An 18,348-nucleotide genomic window follows, 5' to 3' on the forward strand; every position below is an offset into this window, starting at 1 on the left:
CAAGAAAATTTATTTCCCAATTGTTCGCCCTACAAATACACTTCCTTTTTTATGAAATCGAGACTTTTAAGTCGATTTATCTTATTGTAATTAAGTAGGTTCTTTGAATTTAATAAATAAGTAAGTACATAATGCGTTTTGTTTTTGTTAATTATAAAATAATTAAAAACGTATTAAAAATTTCCCTACTTTCGGGAAAATCGCCTTCACTGTCTACACTCCCCAACAAAATTGACACTAATGACATAAGATTTTTGCCTCACTCTTGACCACAGATTAGAGAGTATGTCTAAAGACAGATAGGAAACGGCCCTAGTATTGGTTAAACGATAAACAAACTGGTACCGAGCTAGATTGTCCAGTAGGTGGCGCTGAATACAATATGGCGTCTGCCGCCCACAGATTAAATATACCTGTCATACTTTTTTATGATCCGTTCCTTTTCATGTATTGCGGTTAAAAATAAAACTATTGAAGTATCAAATGAAACTTTATTGATGAAATATAACATGAAATATTTTGTTTACGAAAATCAATAAGCATTAAAACTATTGGATTTTAAAAGATTACAGTTACTGTTGTGATTACAGTTACTGTTGTGATTACAGTAGGTGCATTGTTTTAGTTTTTACATAATGTACTCACGGCTTGACATTTGTATGTAACTCATACAAAATAAGTTGCGTTATGACTTATAGTAAAATAGTTTTTAATGTTCTCCATAAATTCACACGTTCACTCTCACTTTGGTTCTGTCCAATCCAATAGCCACTGTAAGCAGGCCAGATCTACACGTTTCTCACCACCTGTAAAATATATGAAATATTTGTAAATTAAGAGCAAAAAGATGCACATGTCACCGTAAGACTGTAATCTCCTACATCATCTACATTCTACACTAATATTATAAAGAGTACAGCAGATGAACAAGTGATCTGTCTTATCTACCATACCTACTTACTGTCTGTTTTGTTTCTAGATTTGCACTACTTTGTTAAATAAAATTAATTTACCTTGTCAAATGTGTACTTGTCAATCAATTACATGTACATTCACAGAATCTGGATTCCACCAATCTGTAATTAAATAATTAACTTTTATTTGATCCTAGTTGAAAAGCGTCAGAGGATAGTGTTAGAATAATTTTGAGGGTGTTTTAAATTTTAAAGGTAATTACCAAATGTTCTTATCAACAGAAGTTAATATTCATCTAATACAAATCTTCCTAATTTAATGCATTCATGTCATGGCATAACTTGCAAATGAAATGAGTTCATCGTTTGTAATCAAGCATTCTTGGTCTGGTTTTATTGCTTATATAGGTTTCTTCTAAACTTATTTGAATAGGAAGTAAAGGTTGGTTCATCTGGATTTTAAGTAACAGTTGACAATAATGATCAGCACCGGTGATTCCATAGCAAGCACTTTTATTGTAATTGCAGCTTAACACCTTATAAGTTCGATATTAACCTGAAACAAATAGGTACTTAGATTCACTGTATAAAACACGTATCATCATTCACTGTGTCCTGCAATCTATGCCTGCAATGTACCTACGTGTATTGTATTTTGGGTCCAAACTACAAAGTATGTTGTTACTCCATGAAACGATCCATATTTAGTTTCCATTGATTTAAATGGAGTTATGAATGATATTGTAATGAAGATTTCATCCTTTGTGTGGTTCAATACTTGATAAAACATGATGTTGCTGCAAGCTGCAAATTGCAATAACCTTTCTCGAGTGGATATCTTAGTTGAGAGAAATTTCTTCTTAAAACAAACATCAATCCAACTGGCAATCCATGCACATGTAGTTCTTATTAATATTTATTGAGAAATTATTGATTTTAATTAGATAAAATTTGTTTAAAGAAAAACACGTTTTTTCGATGAAAATTTTTGACGTTTTTTTTTTTAATAATGTCACAGTTGTAGACTTGAGACGGAACTAAATTGATTAAAGTGAAAATTACGACTTTGAATTAATATACTTTTAAATAATCATTTCATTTATAGAATGCAAATAGATTCAATAAAATAATTTATAAATAAAAGTTGAAGTTGTAATTCGAAAATGTGTACTAACTTGATTCCAGACACGCAAAAGACCATTGTCGCATACAAAGGACAAGACAACTATAAAAAAAGTCACTTCCTCTCGGAACTGTCAAAAAAATTCACTCTCTATGGAGCTGTCAAACTCTATGGCGTTTCCACCCCTAGCTCTTGACGAAGCGTTTGTATGAAGACTATCCATCAGGGTATGGAAACTTCCATACAACGGTCATCGAAGTGAAACTTGCTTCCAAACAGCGACATCGGTGAATAAATTCAAATACTTTTTAACTACCCTAAAACGCTCTAGATGTCGCTGCTCCTGTTTCCTTCATATTTTCATTTTTTTCTTAATTAAAATATATTTGAGAATATTGTTAATTACAATGTGAAAACTTTTTTTAAATGAAATTAATTTGTTTTAATTTAAAACTGAACATTGACATTTTTGTTATAATTTACATAATATAGTAGAAATTACTATTTAACATATGGCAACTTTGTTTTTCCTCCAAAATGGCCGGTGTTGTTTTTGTTATGTTAAATGCATTCTTGTTTTCTTAGCCATCATTTAAGTTTTCTGTGGCCCTATTAAAGTATTGAAGAGTCGTCGAGTCAAATTCAAGTTCATTCCTTCGTACCTGCTGCTGTTCTGGTTCATCGGAGTTTTGTTCGTTCCTTCGTGAATCGCGAAGAAACTTTCTGTTATGTTCACAAGTGATCTGAGTTTTCTCAATGTGCAAATGCTTTTTTAGTGTTGTTGAAAACTTTGCGAAAAGACGCTTTTGGTGTATAATATTATGTGTGTTCATAAATAAAGTAAAATTATTAAATTCAAAAGTTTTTGTTTACTTATTTGCATTTCCATGTGCAATGTAGAATTTTTCCAAATCCATTGTTTTGAAAATAATACAATACGTACACCATAAAGATAAATATTTTCAAAATAATGGATTTGAAAAAATTCTACATTGTACATCATAAAAACAATAATTCTTTGAAGGTTATGAGGGCCTATGTGTGCGTGAACTGTGTGTATGTGTGCGTGGACTTTATGTATGTATGTGTGCGTGTACTATGTATGTATGTGAGCGTTACGTACGTAGGTTAAGTACAGGGAATTTAACACCAGGCTGTCAATTAGTAGGTTCAAAAATTTGACAGAGAGGGTTCTCTATTTCCTATGTATTACTTTTCTCTATGCTATCCATCTAGGTTTTATTAATCTAAGTCTACACATAATAACTGTTTTGTTGTAATGCAAAACAGTTCTATTATGTGCCTTAATAAAACACAGCGTTCTGTTGAGACCTGTTTGTTATCTGCTGGTGTCAAGCACAAACGCTATGTGATATAAAATGTATTAAGAATGAAAGAATATAAAGAAGTTTAATATCACAATACAAAATAATACATTAAACAACTTATTGTACTCTCTGAGAAGCAGACGAACCAATAAGAAACTTATTAAACAAATAACCAGTCTTTAGGTTAAATAACTCAAATTATTTAGGACATCTCCTTGAGATCAACATTATGTCATTAACTTCTTATCAACCAATAAAATCATTCTGGTACTTATGGTAGGTTAATAGTAAGATCTCCCCATCTGAAAATATAAATATGTATAAACATAAACATGTTTTCATCTTGAACAATTAAAACATTACTAAAAACTTGTTATGAATAACATAACATTAAACAATTAACTATTAATAACATGCTTGTAAAATTATAAACTCATAAATACAAGACGTTATTGTTCCTTCGTAGGTCTCTGCAGTAATATTTCATAAAGGTATACATACCCCCACCTCCAATTAAATATTGGGGGTCTTATCAACTACTCTCTTGTCCAGCCAGTATCTGGATGTTACTGCAGACCAAACACTTCATGGAGAAGCAAATATTCACTGCACTTCTTGGAGAAGTAATTATTCACTAAAAATGATCTTAATCCAATTTGTAATATTTGACCTGGAAAACAGGCGTTATCATATTGTTTATGGAAATAAACAAATTTCACACATAACTCTGGGGTCTCCATTAAAATGAAGTCTTTATCAGCTCACTAATATGAAACTACAGGACATAATTATGCGTTCATCTGGGTGCTTAGCAGTCAGAGACAGTCTGTAGGTGGTTGAATCAGATTCAGATCCAAATATCAGCCAAAATGCTGACGTCATGTCTATAGCGGGGAGGTTCTGGGCCCCCCCCGCAAAACAACCCTAGATACGCCAATGTCACAATGTGATCATATTCTGATACTTCAACAAAGTAATCCTGTAATGTGTCCAAAGGAATGAGATCATGGATTCTTCGATCTGAAGCAAGAAGAAGAATGAGAGCTGTTTATCAAGTAAAATTCAATGCTAGAAGAAAGTCCAGCAGCCGGCAACCAGTCAAATTAATTCCAGTAATTTAATACTAAAGACCGGTGATCTCGGTGTACTTGGCCTTGCAAGTGAAATGGCCTTAAGGAACTGATGTACAAAAGGTAAAGGTAGATACAACTGACCTAAGTATCAGTTTTGTACTGCAAGTTTTTGCTGTAAAAACAGCTTGGCTAACAGCAGCGCTATAGTAACGGCGTAAAACATCTTTCATCTTCGAATCGGTAACCCAAAAATCCTGGGGGGCACCAGACCAGACCATTCTGGGGTGCCATAGCCCCCGGGGGGGCGGATATATATGGGGGGTACGGACCGCCCCGCGCGCCAAGCCACGCTACGCCGCCACTGGCTACCACATCACTACCAGTTGGTAACTTGTGGTCAATGCTGTGAGATTGACCCACATAATGCATCTTATGATTGCTCCTTCCACCACCAATTTTAAATTTTGGAGAGATAACTTATCTACTTGTTGTAGACTAGGGTCTCTAACAGATCCTTTATTAGCACTGGGGCCGATGTTATTAGAATGTATGTTCCGTCTGCCATTCAAGTATGGTAACGTCTGTAGCTGGGAGGTGAAAACACTCATCCAGCTGATAATCCCAGAGACGGCTGAAGGGCGTCATAAAGAATCAGAGTTCTGATCTATTTGCCTTAATGTGGTACAAAAGATGGATAATACTATTTATTAGCTAATTTTCAATTATAATTTTACTTGTTTATTTAAGGAACACAAACAGTATAATTTTATTTAATATTTAACATCCATCTTTTGAGTCCAGTGTAACATAGTTAATACAGGAGATTAATTTTCTTTTATTAGTTCTTCCTATAACTAACTGATCATAACATCTCAAAAAGATGTAAGATAAAAATTTATTGGTTTGTCTAATATGTGTGCCTCGAATGTCTAGATTTAAAACTATGATAACTTATTTTAAAAGGCTAAATGATAACCTATATTAAACTACATATTATTATGTAAATGTGTAATCCTCTGGCAACTACAAAAAGCAAGAGCAGAATCGGGAAATAATTAAAGGATTCTGATGCCCGTTTTCACCATCAATCCCTAATTTTTAAGTGACCCCTCCCCTATGGTAACAATTAACAGGAATTTTGTGGTCATAGGGGTAACTTAAAAATTAGGGATACATGGTAAAAACGGGCATAAGTCTTCCTTTCTTAAAATTAAATCAAATGTCTCTGTGATTTGATTTAATTTTAGGCATTTTTAGGGTAGACTTCACAGACATATCAGATCACATCGCACAACTAAGCACAGAATCATGTGCTAATACCTTTACATGACATGATGAAACCATGTCGGTAGACGAAGACGAAAATCTTCTTTTTGTAGTTATAACTTTGTACTTTTGGGTTTTCCCTGCACAGAACTTTGATGCCACCTAATTACTTATGTCAATTCATAATCAGTTTATGCAAATAAATCCAATTATAATCGAGAAAAACATCGTCGTGACCTTGCCACAAAAAATACCACGTCCGTAATGTCATCGAATCAAATGTTTTGGTGAATTAGCGCCATCTAAAGCCTGGTCCGTGAGCACGTAGAATCCCGTCCAATGACCCCAAGCTACCCATCCCTATCGCTCGCGCGTAATTATGTTCCTGTCGCGACTGTGCGACGGGCGCCCGCAGTGAGTGTGCGAGCGCGACAGCAACATAACTACGCGCGAGCGATAGGGATGGGTAGCTTGGGGTCAATGTGTTAACTTTTACATGCGACGAACCCACTTTTAAAGGATATTTTTTTAGAATATTAGAATAGTCGCTAAATAGGCTTGTGTTAGTGGGTTTGAACCAGCATTCCTTGGATTCCAGGTGAGCCCTTAGAGAGTTAGGAACCTTTACTCCTTCAATGTTTCTGCAATGGGGCCCAATTTCCTTTATGAAAAAGGTCATTAGCTCGTCAAAAAATATTTCTCAATATAATCTAAATAAGTTCACATACTTAGTTGGCGCTACTGTCAACGGGACATTACCATTAAAGTTATGAATTACTATACTTTCCGAAGGAATATAACTTTATGGACATTACATTATTATACACTGACCTTACTCGCCAGTGGCGCCAACGGATGCGTTAAAAATGAAATATTTCTTCAGTGTTGTTTGAAATGTAATTAGTAGTAGTGTTCAGCAGAAGTCTTAGCAACAGTTTTTAAATTTTATTGTTTATAGCCTGACCAGGAACATAAAACCCCTGGCATAGAGGCGCTTCAATTGCATTTGATAGTGCAACACTGAGTACAGTCGTACATGTGTTAAATTAATAGGCTAAATTTATGTATCAGGATTCAGGATTACGGGCTAATTTGATATTTTCATAAATGAACGAAAAATATTATTAAAGGTAACCTGGTTTAAATAAATTAAATGAAACCATCAATCGAGCTAGTAGGATTTATTTTATTATTCATCAATAAACAAATTCAGAACTTGAATATTCAACTGCAATGTCTGCTCATGAACGCTTCAAACTCGGTACTTTTTTCCCAATTCCATAAAATTCAAAACTTAGAAAGTGACAAAAAACTTCAAAATAGGTAGTTGAAACAGACTACAGCTAATTTTCATAGTGGACTGTACTATACGATAAACATGTCAGTCAATTTGACAACCTTTGTCGGAAACATTATTCAATGAAAATATTGTCCGAACCCTTAGTATTTCTCTTCGACAAATACATTAACACATCGTGAACCACTTTTCTTTCACGACTATAAAAATATTTTAGCAATTTAATTCACAAAATCAATTGCACACATTTATAATAAAGTTTGTTTACACTTTGACAACAATAGACTGACATGCAAGGTGACATGTCAATGAAGTTTTCAGTTACTGTTGCCATTAAAAGAAATTAGTACCATTAGTTTTCCGCAACATGGCGAGGGTTTTTATGTTCCTGGTCAGGCTATAATGTTTTTATTTATAGAGCAAAAGGTAGCAAAATTATTTGATTGTAATCACGCCTGATTTTAAAAGTGAACATGCATTCTGGGGAGCGAGGTTCAGTCAGCGTCAAATAGTACGTGACACCCTAAGTCAGCGGTTCCCGAAAGGTGGTCCGCGGAACCCTGGGGTTCCGTGGAAAGGCCGCAAGGGTTCCGTAAAAAATATTATCCCACGTTTCGTGACCGACGTTGTTCGCTCGCACCGACTTGTTTACGCACAAGGGAGGGGCAGAGCGTGCGGGCGGAGTAGTACGGGGGTTCCGCTAGGAGTATAATCAATTAGGGTTCCTTGGCAAAAAAAAAATTGGGAAACCCTGTCCTAAGTAGCCAATAAGTTCGCAATACGTCTTGTTACAATCGGAATAAGGTTGTGTTGTCAACTTTTTGGCCACTTTAGGTGTTAACTATCTGACGCTGTATACATAATCTGACTGTATACAGGGTGGAATTTTGTAATGCCACCTGGAGGGAAAGTACTCTTAATACTGTAGATAGAAAATTATACTGAAAGAAAACATTCCTTTATTTTTGAAAAGAAAGAGAACTGCATTCAAAGATTTTCGTAAATTCACTACCATACCATACAATTTTCTGTAACATGATTAAAATAATTTAAGATTTCATGGTTTTCCTTTCATTTGATTTATCAAGTTTGTTAGAGAGATTTCATTCTTATACTTAACCCTAACGATCGATGTCATAAAAATACAGGGTACAATTTTTAATAGATTTTAGTTGGTTCGATTCCCGGGTGTGGCAAGCAAATTTTTGGAAATCTTTGAACGCAGTTCTATTTCTTTTAAAAAAATAAAAAATGTTTTCTTTGAGAAAAAAATTCTATCTACAATATTTAGAGTACTTTCCCTCCAGATGGCATTACAAAATTCCACCCTGTATACCTGCTCAGTATTTTGTGCGTGTATGAATATGAAGTGAATCTCGCCTTGAAGAGGCTCACACCATAATTTTGGGGAAAGATAAACGAGGAAGTGTATTGACAAAATAAAAGAACACAAATGCTTTTATTATTAATTTATTTATCAATATAATAATATGTATATAATGTATAACTTACAGCCATAAGGTGCTTACAGCGACAGTGTTGAAATGCTTCTCAATTCATGATACAATTGTGGAAATTAAAAAAAACAAACACCTCTATGGTCAGTTACCAGGCTGGCACTGCCGCCGCAGAGCATCAAGCATCCTTAAAAAACATCTTATTTTATCTCCAAAGGGTATACCTACTTATATTAGACTACGACTATTAAACAATCTACTCATTTCTATATTACAACAACCAATTTTTTATCGTTTTTTTTACTCAAATTATAAGAAACAAAAATAACAAACGCTATAATCCAATGGAAAAAACATTACTGATTCAAAAACTTAGATTTTAACTTATGATTATTAGAAAGACTTTTTTTTGTATATTTTTCGTTTATACAATACCCTAGTTTTTGTGTATACATCAGCACTTTGTTGTTTTCTCCTTTGGCGTCTTACGAAAGAAAAAAAATTGCAACAATCATGACGTAGAACTTAATAAAAAAAACTTAACAATATTAATGTAAGCGCGGCGACGCATTCGCAACAAATATGAAGTATTTGGGACTAGTTTTAGAGTAAACAAGTTTTTTTTGTAATTTCAATGACTTATCGTTTAAATTTAACTCTTATTACAGTGTGCGACTGTCTAATTTACTCAAGCAAGATTTATCAGCATCTACTATAGAAAAATATCCATGTACATGTACAATGTACATAGTTACAGGGATTTACTGTTTATGTGCCGATTTAGGCCTTCTAGTTAGATATCTATTAAATTAAAATCTAACAGTATGGAAAAATCAATCCTTAACTGTTGGTATACAGCTATCATGTATAAGCTACGAACCCTAGCATAGAAAGCTAGCAAGACAATCAAAAATAGGGCAAAATAACACTATGGCTCTTTTCAGCGTCAAATAGTTCCAAAGTGGTCAAAAAGTTGTCAAAACAACCTTATTCCAATTCTAACAAAGAGGTGTTGCCAACATTTCAGCTACTTTGGGCGTCACGACCTATTTGACGCTGACTGTATGTATGTAATACAAAACAACGTTCAAAACTCGATTCAATATCACTCATAGATTCTAAACTTTCGCATTATTAAATTAAAATAGAGGAAAACGGGTCTCAACGCGACAGTTTTGAGTTAAACTTATACAAAAATACCGAGTTGAGATCTGTGTTTCACTATTTTAACTCATAGATTCTGTTCTGCGATTGGTTATGTTGAAATTCAACCAATCAGAAGTCAGAATTATTGCTTGAAATTGAATAGAGTCTTTAGCTTTGTTCTATGCACATTTGAATCTAAGATTAATCTAATTTTGGATATTTTTCATTATTTTAAATTGTATCAAATTAAAAACGAATAATAGTTTTTTTTGGTTTAATTTTTATTTTATGCTAGCAGTAATTTTAGAGTGAGCTCTATTAAAATTCTAATATAAAGTGTATGAAATAATACAACTTTTGCATGAAAATGCGCCACCGCGTGGGCTCATGATCGCTTCGAACCAAACTAACGTTTATGGTTAACTTTATGAAATGCACTAAACTATTTAACGGGACGGTTCAAAAGATACCCCATCATTCCTTTCTTCTTTCACTTGAAAAGGTGTGAAAATGAATTAAAAGAATATATTGCTATGAACGCATTTAATCGAAACATATTTACAATTTTGAAGTTTATAATACAGAATTCAGAAAGTGAAAAAAGAAAGGACTAATGTATACAATATACAACCGAATTTTTTAAAGATTGACTTCAACAACTTTAATCCATCATTGACAATTCATAAAATTTTGAAGAATTTATGTTATTTTTAAACAAAAGCTGAAAAGTCAACCAACTGTAATTATAGAACCTTGGTCATTGCGACACAGAAACCGTAAAAGATTGTAACCATTATAATATAATCATTATTGGTTTTAAAAATAAAGAGGTCTTCTTCATAGCCAATCTTGACACACCTACCAATCAATCCACAATCATCTGTCAAATTTCAATCTGTTTTCGATCAAATATTCACAAATTTCGATGCTATTTCACTTTTTATTGTTTGAATAGTCTTTTGAACAATATGAAAACATCGAAATCATGAATATTTTGACTAAAAACAGATTAAAATTTGACAGTTGCGACGAATTTGGATTGGGATAGATTATAGCAAACTGACATTAATGTAATTGCCTTTGCGTAAACTGCTAACGCACGATTTTGTGGCGTATATCTAAGTAAGAAGGTTTATATTGCTTTGATTAGTCAGATTTGATTTGATGTAGGAAAGTCAGCTATGAAGAAGTTAGAAGATAAACCAAATAAGTTATTGGCCCGTGACTTCCAGAACGATCGATTTATTGAGCTGGCAATATTGACAACTTCTGGAGAAGCTACCTAGAGTGACGTCACTGAGTTTCTACAATCTTGTTGGCCACAAATTCCACTAAAGCCACTTTTAGTGACGTCACGCCTGATGTTGCCAGTAGTAAAACTCGATTATTTCGAGACTTCGCCAGCCCAATCTGACCGTCGTCAAGAAACGGTAGAAACTGTAAGCTCGATACATATATTTATACCTAAACACCGATACTGTCTGTATAGTCTATAGAATTACATTCAATTTAATGATTACATTCGCTTCAATATCGATAGAAACAAAAAATAACCACCGACAATCCTTAATTAACCTCTTTTTGAAACTACGTGCATTTTAGTCTAAATGAAAATATTTTTAGAACTTTAGTGTAACGACATTTTAATCCTAACTCTAAAATAATAGAAATATAACAGCATTTCGATATTTCGATATTTTAAGTATATATTCAGAGTTATGAACGATTTCTGTGCCAAGAGATTTGAAATAAACAAGCTAAACATTTAATTACAACGTATAGGAACTATTTTATATTGAAGCGATCTAAGCATTATTAGACATAATATTTAATTTTAACACTAATCTAGTAGTTATTGAATAAAGTGTGTGCACCACCATTTTGGACAAAAAAATATCATTTTTTTTTCTTGATTATATTATTTTAATCTCGTAAAATATTATTACGGATGTTATATTACTTTATCGATCAGTACATACATGTAAATATGTTTTAAATCTGCACATAGCTACGCACACACTTCATAAAAAATAAAAAGCACACTTACACACTAAAAATCAAAGTATCATATCGACACACACCTTACCAATCGTTTATTTATTAATTAACATTTAGTATAATATACAGTTTTAAATAAAATATTGAGGGTACATTATCCAAATCCTGAGTTATATCCGTAAAAGAATATATTCTATCAGTGACGGTTTAATTTCAAAGAAAATATTTGTAGTCAAAAGCTTTTTTTATTTGAAATAATAGGATTTGATTTGGATAATTTACAAACCACGTCACAAGTCCGATATCACTTCCGTACATAAAAAACCATTACATTGAGCAAGTTAGTGTTAGTACTTTATACACGAGTCGGCTCCAACGTCAATCATACACCAATGATAACTGATAGAATTGGTCGTACTCGATTGAGGCTGTAAGACCGACTTTTGGCTTGAATATTTGACTGTTTCAGAGATTTGATCAAATCATAATAATGTTTGCACATGTTTACGAAAGTCACAGAAGAAATCAACACATCATCCAAATACACAAAACAAGACGTCAGATTTTACATGTGGGAATCAGAAAGAAATGTATTAAAAAAGGTTTAGGTGCAATAATTATGCCATAATGTAACACAACTATTAGTTAGATGCCGTTATTATAACAAAATGGTGTAATCAAGTAAAATAAAATACATGACATACATTTGATAGAACTCTTAGATCAAGTCTAAGAAAAGTAATTAGGAAAGTATTATTTTTGATGAATTTACAAACAAATAGATCAAATCTCCACAACGGTATAACATTCTAAGCCCTTGAGTAAATACTAGAAAATTGTGTGCTCAGTTGTGTCATATAATCAAGTGGCAGTATTTGTAGGCAGACCCGAAAAGAGAGAACATGATATTATGTTAAACAGCCTCCGAGGATAGAGCATACGATTATGTTACCTACTGATTCTACTATAAGGCAACTCTGACGCTTACCATCAAAGACGATTTTTACAAATTCAGCCTGAACTAGCTGTCCTAACAGCAACTTTAGCTTACTTTATCAATAAAGGGCTAAATCAAGTTCGTAGTCTTTATGAGTCTGCTAATAAACAAAAAAATCATCCCCACATAGTCCAAAACCACCAGTTTTTATTTCACACCACTCATTTAATCTTTACATTTTACTTTAACATGCAGATAGCCAGTCTTTCTGAGGATTTTATACATTTTTGAACTATTAAGTCCTCACTAATATCAATTTGTCTACCAGAAAAAATATCAACATCTGTACATGTCCACAATTTTCATCCTAAAGTAAACAACGGCCGGTCCACACTGGACTCCATTTCCCAGCCAAGTGAATTCGACTATAGATATTTACAATGACAGCGAAACGTTAAAACAATCGAGCCTTAAGTGCACAATCGCTAACTATAAATTTCCTATAATTTGCTAATGAACAATCAGCGTTGTTTCTTAAACACTACGTGTGAAAGAAACCGTAATTTCTAAAAGCCGAAATTCGTTGCACCCTTCGTTTAGCTAGTCCAATGTGAATTCGGCCTAAATGAAGAGATCGGAACAATGAACGGTATTACAATTGGCAGAAGAAGCATAATCGTCAAGCACCAAGACCAGGTCTTTAGCTACTTAGGCGAATACAAAAAAAACTTAAATTATCCTTTCACAATATATTATGATGAAACTAAATACGACTCAAAATGAAGTTGCATGTATCATACAATGTCAAAAATATATAGATACAGTGTATCTGGACTAACAGACATACTAAACGATTCTAAAAGCCAGAGCCAGCTGCTATAGATTACAGATTAAAAAAATAGAAAATAAAAGAAGATATAGGACATATAAAAGTATTAAATTTTTAAAGGCACACAATATGACAATGTAACCAGACGAAAAAGAACCTAAAGGACATTACTCTAAAGCGTAAAATTTCATTACAAGATGGCGGATGAAGGACCACATTACTTCAGATATGCGTGTAATGTCATAGGTTTCAAATTTCGAAGTTAGTCCAGACACACTGCACGTATTATAGTTAAGATATACTTACTCTAACAGTGTCAAGTCATAATATACGTTATATTAATTCATGGTGACTATCGCGCAGCGTTTATTGTCGATGCGTACAAGCTGGAACAAAAAAAAAAGACATGTTAAAACACAATCAAACTTTTTGGTGAAAGACTATTCCCACTTCCCACCGCAACTCCTGTGTAGGCAGGATCTACAGTTATACCGCCAAAAACCCAACCAGTGAAGGCCAAGATAGTCCCAGGGGAAAGTTAAACTGTCATTGGACCCGCAACGAAATTAATCAGAACACAGGAGGAGTTCGAAGTTAAGGTTCGACTTCCCTCCATTGCAAGCGGATGACAGGTGACAAACAAAGGTTTAATAGCTGCCAGGTTCGTAGTTAATTCGACCGGCTTGTATGTGTTTTTCCCCACTGTGTATTTTAGTAAGAAATTACTGCCTAGCTCGCATCAATATTTATAGCTATGTATATTTTAAAGACTAAACCCTTGAAGAAGAGGCTGACAATAGTGACTGAGTTTCATGCGCTGCTTCTTCTCAGCACTGCCCATTTATTGTCCCGAAGCAGTGGTAGGGTTAATACTGGGATGTGTAAAAGTGCTTTTTAAGGGCCTTGCCACACTGGCGGATTACAAGCGTTTTCATTTGAAAACATTTCAAAGCGGAGCGACGAAGACGTCGCGTCTCGGCTGCGCGGATACGCAACGTTTCCGCATAGAGTTTATTTATTTATTTCTAGCCTAGACTTTTCGCCTCGTGTTCCCTGCGTCACCGCTCCGCTTTGAAAACGCTTGCAATCCGCCTGTGTGGCAGCTCACTAAAAGCTTACTTGCAAAAACAAATGGGTTTTACGAGTTTTTTATGAGTTATAATATAATAATATTATCTCACCTAGGCTCCATTTTTGACCAGCCTGCAGATCCAGACAGCCCGGACCGTGTTCGGACCACTCCAAGCGGGTCCGAGCACAACACTCACACTGTCCTATCAGCACTACTAACTATACAGTCCACACACACTGACACTTCGGCTGTATACACAACATTTTTTGCAACTTTTTAACTTTTTTTTTCGAATTTATTTATAAAAATGCATTTTTTTGTCTGTTAACACTAAGTTTAAGTAACACGCGCGGGTTTTTTTAGTTATTTACAGGTGTTTGGTTCTCGCTGCGTTCCCGCGGTGGCGTTTGGCTGCGACTGGCGATTAGTTTGGCTGCTGGCACTGATTCGTTGTTGCTGTGAAAGGAATGGAGATTTCAATATTAGTCAGGATTTTAAGTTAAATTAAGTGAGGAAAAGGAAGAACATAATATAATGACAGGTCGATATGGAAATCCTTGGGGGAGGCCTTTGTCCAGCAATGGACGTCATTTCACTGAAACGACGAATATAAAGTTTATAATTATTTGATACAAAAGACAAAGCGACAATATGTGAACATCAGGCCTCCCCAACCCGTCTGGCCAGCGTGGGGAGTGTAGGACAAATCCTCCATTTGTCTCTGGTATATTATTAGAGGGTCGTGCTCCTGCAGTGAAGACTAAATGACCTAATCATGATGATGGGCTTATAATTACTAAAGCCTGGTCCGTGAGCACGTACAATTTTGTCCAATGACCCCAAGCTACCCATCCTTATCGCTCGCGCGTAATTATATTGCTGTCGCGACTGTGCGACTGGCACCCGCAGTGAGTGTGCGAGCGCGATAGCAACATAATTACGCTCGAGCTATAAGGATGGGTAGCTAGGGGTCATTGGACAAAATTCTACGTGCTCACAGACCAGACTATAGTAACTGGTCCCTGGTGTATTAAGAAGTAATCGTGCTCCTACAGTGGAGACTAAGAATAGGCGCACACCGTTGATTTTTCGTCTTCGCCTGTTGATCAGTATGGGCATGTATGGGAGTGCGCACACTACGCCGATTCGATTTGGCCGATTCTTCATACAATTTGAAATCTTGCACAACTATCGGCCAACTAAAAATCAACGGTGTGCGCCTACTCTAAATGACCTGATGATGCTGATGACTTACGTCTAGGGCGCGCGTTGGCGACGACGCTCTGAGCGCCGCAGGAACCCGCGCGGCCGCGGTTGTCTCGGCCGCTGTTGCCGTCGTTGGACCATCTGCGGGTAGATATGTAAAACGTTTATGTATTTGCATAGAATACATACATAGATTAAGGCTGTAAGCCTCCTATAAATAGGTCATCTTATCCACGGGTGACCGAAATACACTAAATTGTCATTTGGTGTCCACTTTGATCACCTAGGCGATCAAATCTAGTTCTCACACCACATAGGGTGTCCCCACTCACTTGTGACGCCACATAGGGGGTCCCTACTCAGTGACACCACGTAAGGTGTCCCCACTCACTAGTGTCACACTGTCACCACGTAGGGTGTCCTCACTCACTAGTGACACCACGTAAGGTGTCCCCACTCACTAGTGTCACCACGTAGGGTGTCCTCACTCACTAGTGACACCACGTAAGGTGTCCCCACTCACTAGTGTCACCACGTAGGGTGTCCTCACTCACTAGTGACACCACGTAAGGTGTCCCCACTCACTAGTGTCACACTGTCACCACGTAGGGTGTCCTCACTCACTAGTGACACCACGTAAGGTGTCCCCACTCACTAGTGTCACCACGTAGGGTGTCCTCACTCACTAGTGACACCACGTAAGGTGTCCCCACTCACTAGTGTCACACTGTCACCACGTAGGGTGTCCTCACTCACTAGTGACACCACGTAAGGTGTCCCCACTCACTAGTGTCACCACGTAGGGTGTCCTCACTCACTAGTGACACCACGTAAGGTGTCCCCACTCACTAGTGTCACACTGTCACCACGTAGGGTGTCCTCACTCACTAGTGACACCACGTAAGGTGTCCCCACTCACTAGTGTCACCACGTAGGGTGTCCTCACTCACTAGTGACACCACGTAAGGTGTCCCCACTCACTAGTGTCACACTGTCACCACGTAGGGTGTCCTCACTCACTAGTGACACCACGTAAGGTGTCCCCACTCACTAGTGTCACCACGTAGGGTGTCCTCACTCACTAGTGTCACCACGTAGGGTGTCCTCACTCACTAGTGACACCACGTAAGGTGTCCCCACTCACTAGTGTCACACTGTCACCACGTAGGGTGTCCTCACTCACTAGTGACGCCACGTAGGGTGTTCCCACTCACTTGTGACACCACATAGGGTGTCCCTACTCACAGTGTCACCACGTAAGGTGTCCCCACTCACTAGTGTCACCACGTAGGGTGTCCTCACTCACTAGAGACGCCACGTAGGGTGTCCTCACTCACTTGTGACATCACGTAAGGTGTCCCCAAACCACGTAGAGCGCCCTCACACCACATAGGGTGTCCCCACTCACTTGTGACAACACGTACGGTGTAATCACTCACTTGTGACACCACATAGGGTGTCCCCACACCACCTAAGGTGTCCCCAAACCACGTAGTGTCCTCACACCACGTAGACTGTCCCCAGTGTCCCCACTCACTTGTGATACAAAATAGGGTGACCACGTAGAGCGTCCTCACACCACATAGGGTGTCTCCACTCATTAGTTTCACCACGTAGAGTGTCCCCACTCACTTATAACACCACGTAGGGTGTCCCTACACCACGTAAGGTGTCCCCACACCACGTAGGCTGTCCCCAGTGTCCACACTCACTTGTGATACAAAATAGGGTGACCACGTAGAGCGTCCACACACCACATAGGGTGTCTCCACTCACTAGTTTCACCACGTAAGGTGTCCCCACTCACTTATAACACCACGTAGGGTGTCCCTACACCACGTAAGGTGTCCCCACACCACGTAGGGTGTCCCCACTCACTTATAACACCACGTAGGGTGTCCCTACACCACGTAAGGTGTCCCCACACCACGTAAGGTATCCCCACACCACGTAGGGTGTCCCCACTCACTTATAACACCACGTAGGGTGTCCCTACACCACGTAAGGTGTCCCCACTCACTTATAACACCACGTAGGGTGTCCCTACACCACGTAAGGTGTCCCCACACCACGTAAGGTATCCCCACACCACGTAGGGTGTCCCCACTCACTTATAACACCACGTAGGGTGTCCCTACACCATGTAAGGTGTCCCCACACCACGTAGGGTGTCCCCACTCACTTATAACACCACGTAAGGTGTCCCCACACCACGTAAGGTGTCCCCACTCACTTGTGCTTGTGCTTGCTGGTCTTGGAGGCCTGGCGCAGCGCGCGGTCGCTCTCCGAGACGGAGCGGTGGCGGTCGTAGGGCCGCGCGTGGGGCCCGCGCCCCGGCCCGCGGCCCGCTACAGGTGTCCCCACACCACGTAGGGTGTCCCCACTCACTTGTGCTTGTGCTTGCTGGTCTTGGAGGCCTGGCGCAGCGCGCGGTCGCTCTCCGAGACGGAGCGGTGGCGGTCGTAGGGCCGCGCGTGGGGCCCGCGCCCCGGCCCGCGGCCCGCTACAGGTGTCCCCACACCACGTAGGGTGTCCCCACTCACTTGTGCTTGTGCTTGCTGGTCTTGGAGGCCTGGCGCAGCGCGCGGTCGCTCTCCGAGACGGAGCGGTGGCGGTCGTAGGGCCGCGCGTGGGGCCCGCGCCCCGGCCCGCGGCCCGCTACAGGTGTCCCCACACCACGTAGGGTGTCCCCACTCACTTGT

General features: G+C 37.9%; 3 long non-coding RNA genes across 5 annotated transcripts; all 3 read right to left on the reverse strand.

Annotated features, from left to right (window-relative positions):
• Nucleotides 1-620: 620 nt before the first annotated feature.
• LOC135085254 (uncharacterized) lies at nt 621-1,960 on the reverse strand. 3 transcript variants are annotated; one of them, XR_010260047.1, is made up of 4 exons: nt 1,736-1,960; nt 1,178-1,470; nt 1,014-1,076; nt 621-806 (listed from the first exon to the last, which is right to left on the reverse strand). It is a non-coding gene; the product is annotated as an uncharacterized LOC135085254 (long non-coding RNA). The 3 variants fall into 3 exon arrangements; XR_010260046.1 differs by having other exon boundaries at nt 1,554-1,959; XR_010260045.1 differs by having other exon boundaries at nt 1,558-1,921.
• A 1,461-nt stretch (nt 1,961-3,421) lies between these two features.
• On the reverse strand, nt 3,422-3,959 carry LOC135085248 (uncharacterized). The gene is made up of 2 exons (XR_010260044.1): nt 3,867-3,959; nt 3,422-3,667 (listed from the first exon to the last, which is right to left on the reverse strand). It is a non-coding gene; the product is annotated as an uncharacterized LOC135085248 (long non-coding RNA).
• A 6,173-nt stretch (nt 3,960-10,132) lies between these two features.
• On the reverse strand, nt 10,133-17,994 carry LOC135085481 (uncharacterized). The gene is made up of 4 exons (XR_010260128.1): nt 17,880-17,994; nt 15,696-15,787; nt 14,550-14,896; nt 10,133-13,754 (listed from the first exon to the last, which is right to left on the reverse strand). It is a non-coding gene; the product is annotated as an uncharacterized LOC135085481 (long non-coding RNA).
• Nucleotides 17,995-18,348: the final 354 nt, after the last annotated feature.

The sequence above is a fragment of the Ostrinia nubilalis genome, chromosome 28, assembly GCF_963855985.1.
Source record: "Ostrinia nubilalis chromosome 28, ilOstNubi1.1, whole genome shotgun sequence".
Lineage (NCBI taxonomy): Eukaryota > Metazoa > Arthropoda > Insecta > Lepidoptera > Crambidae > Ostrinia > Ostrinia nubilalis.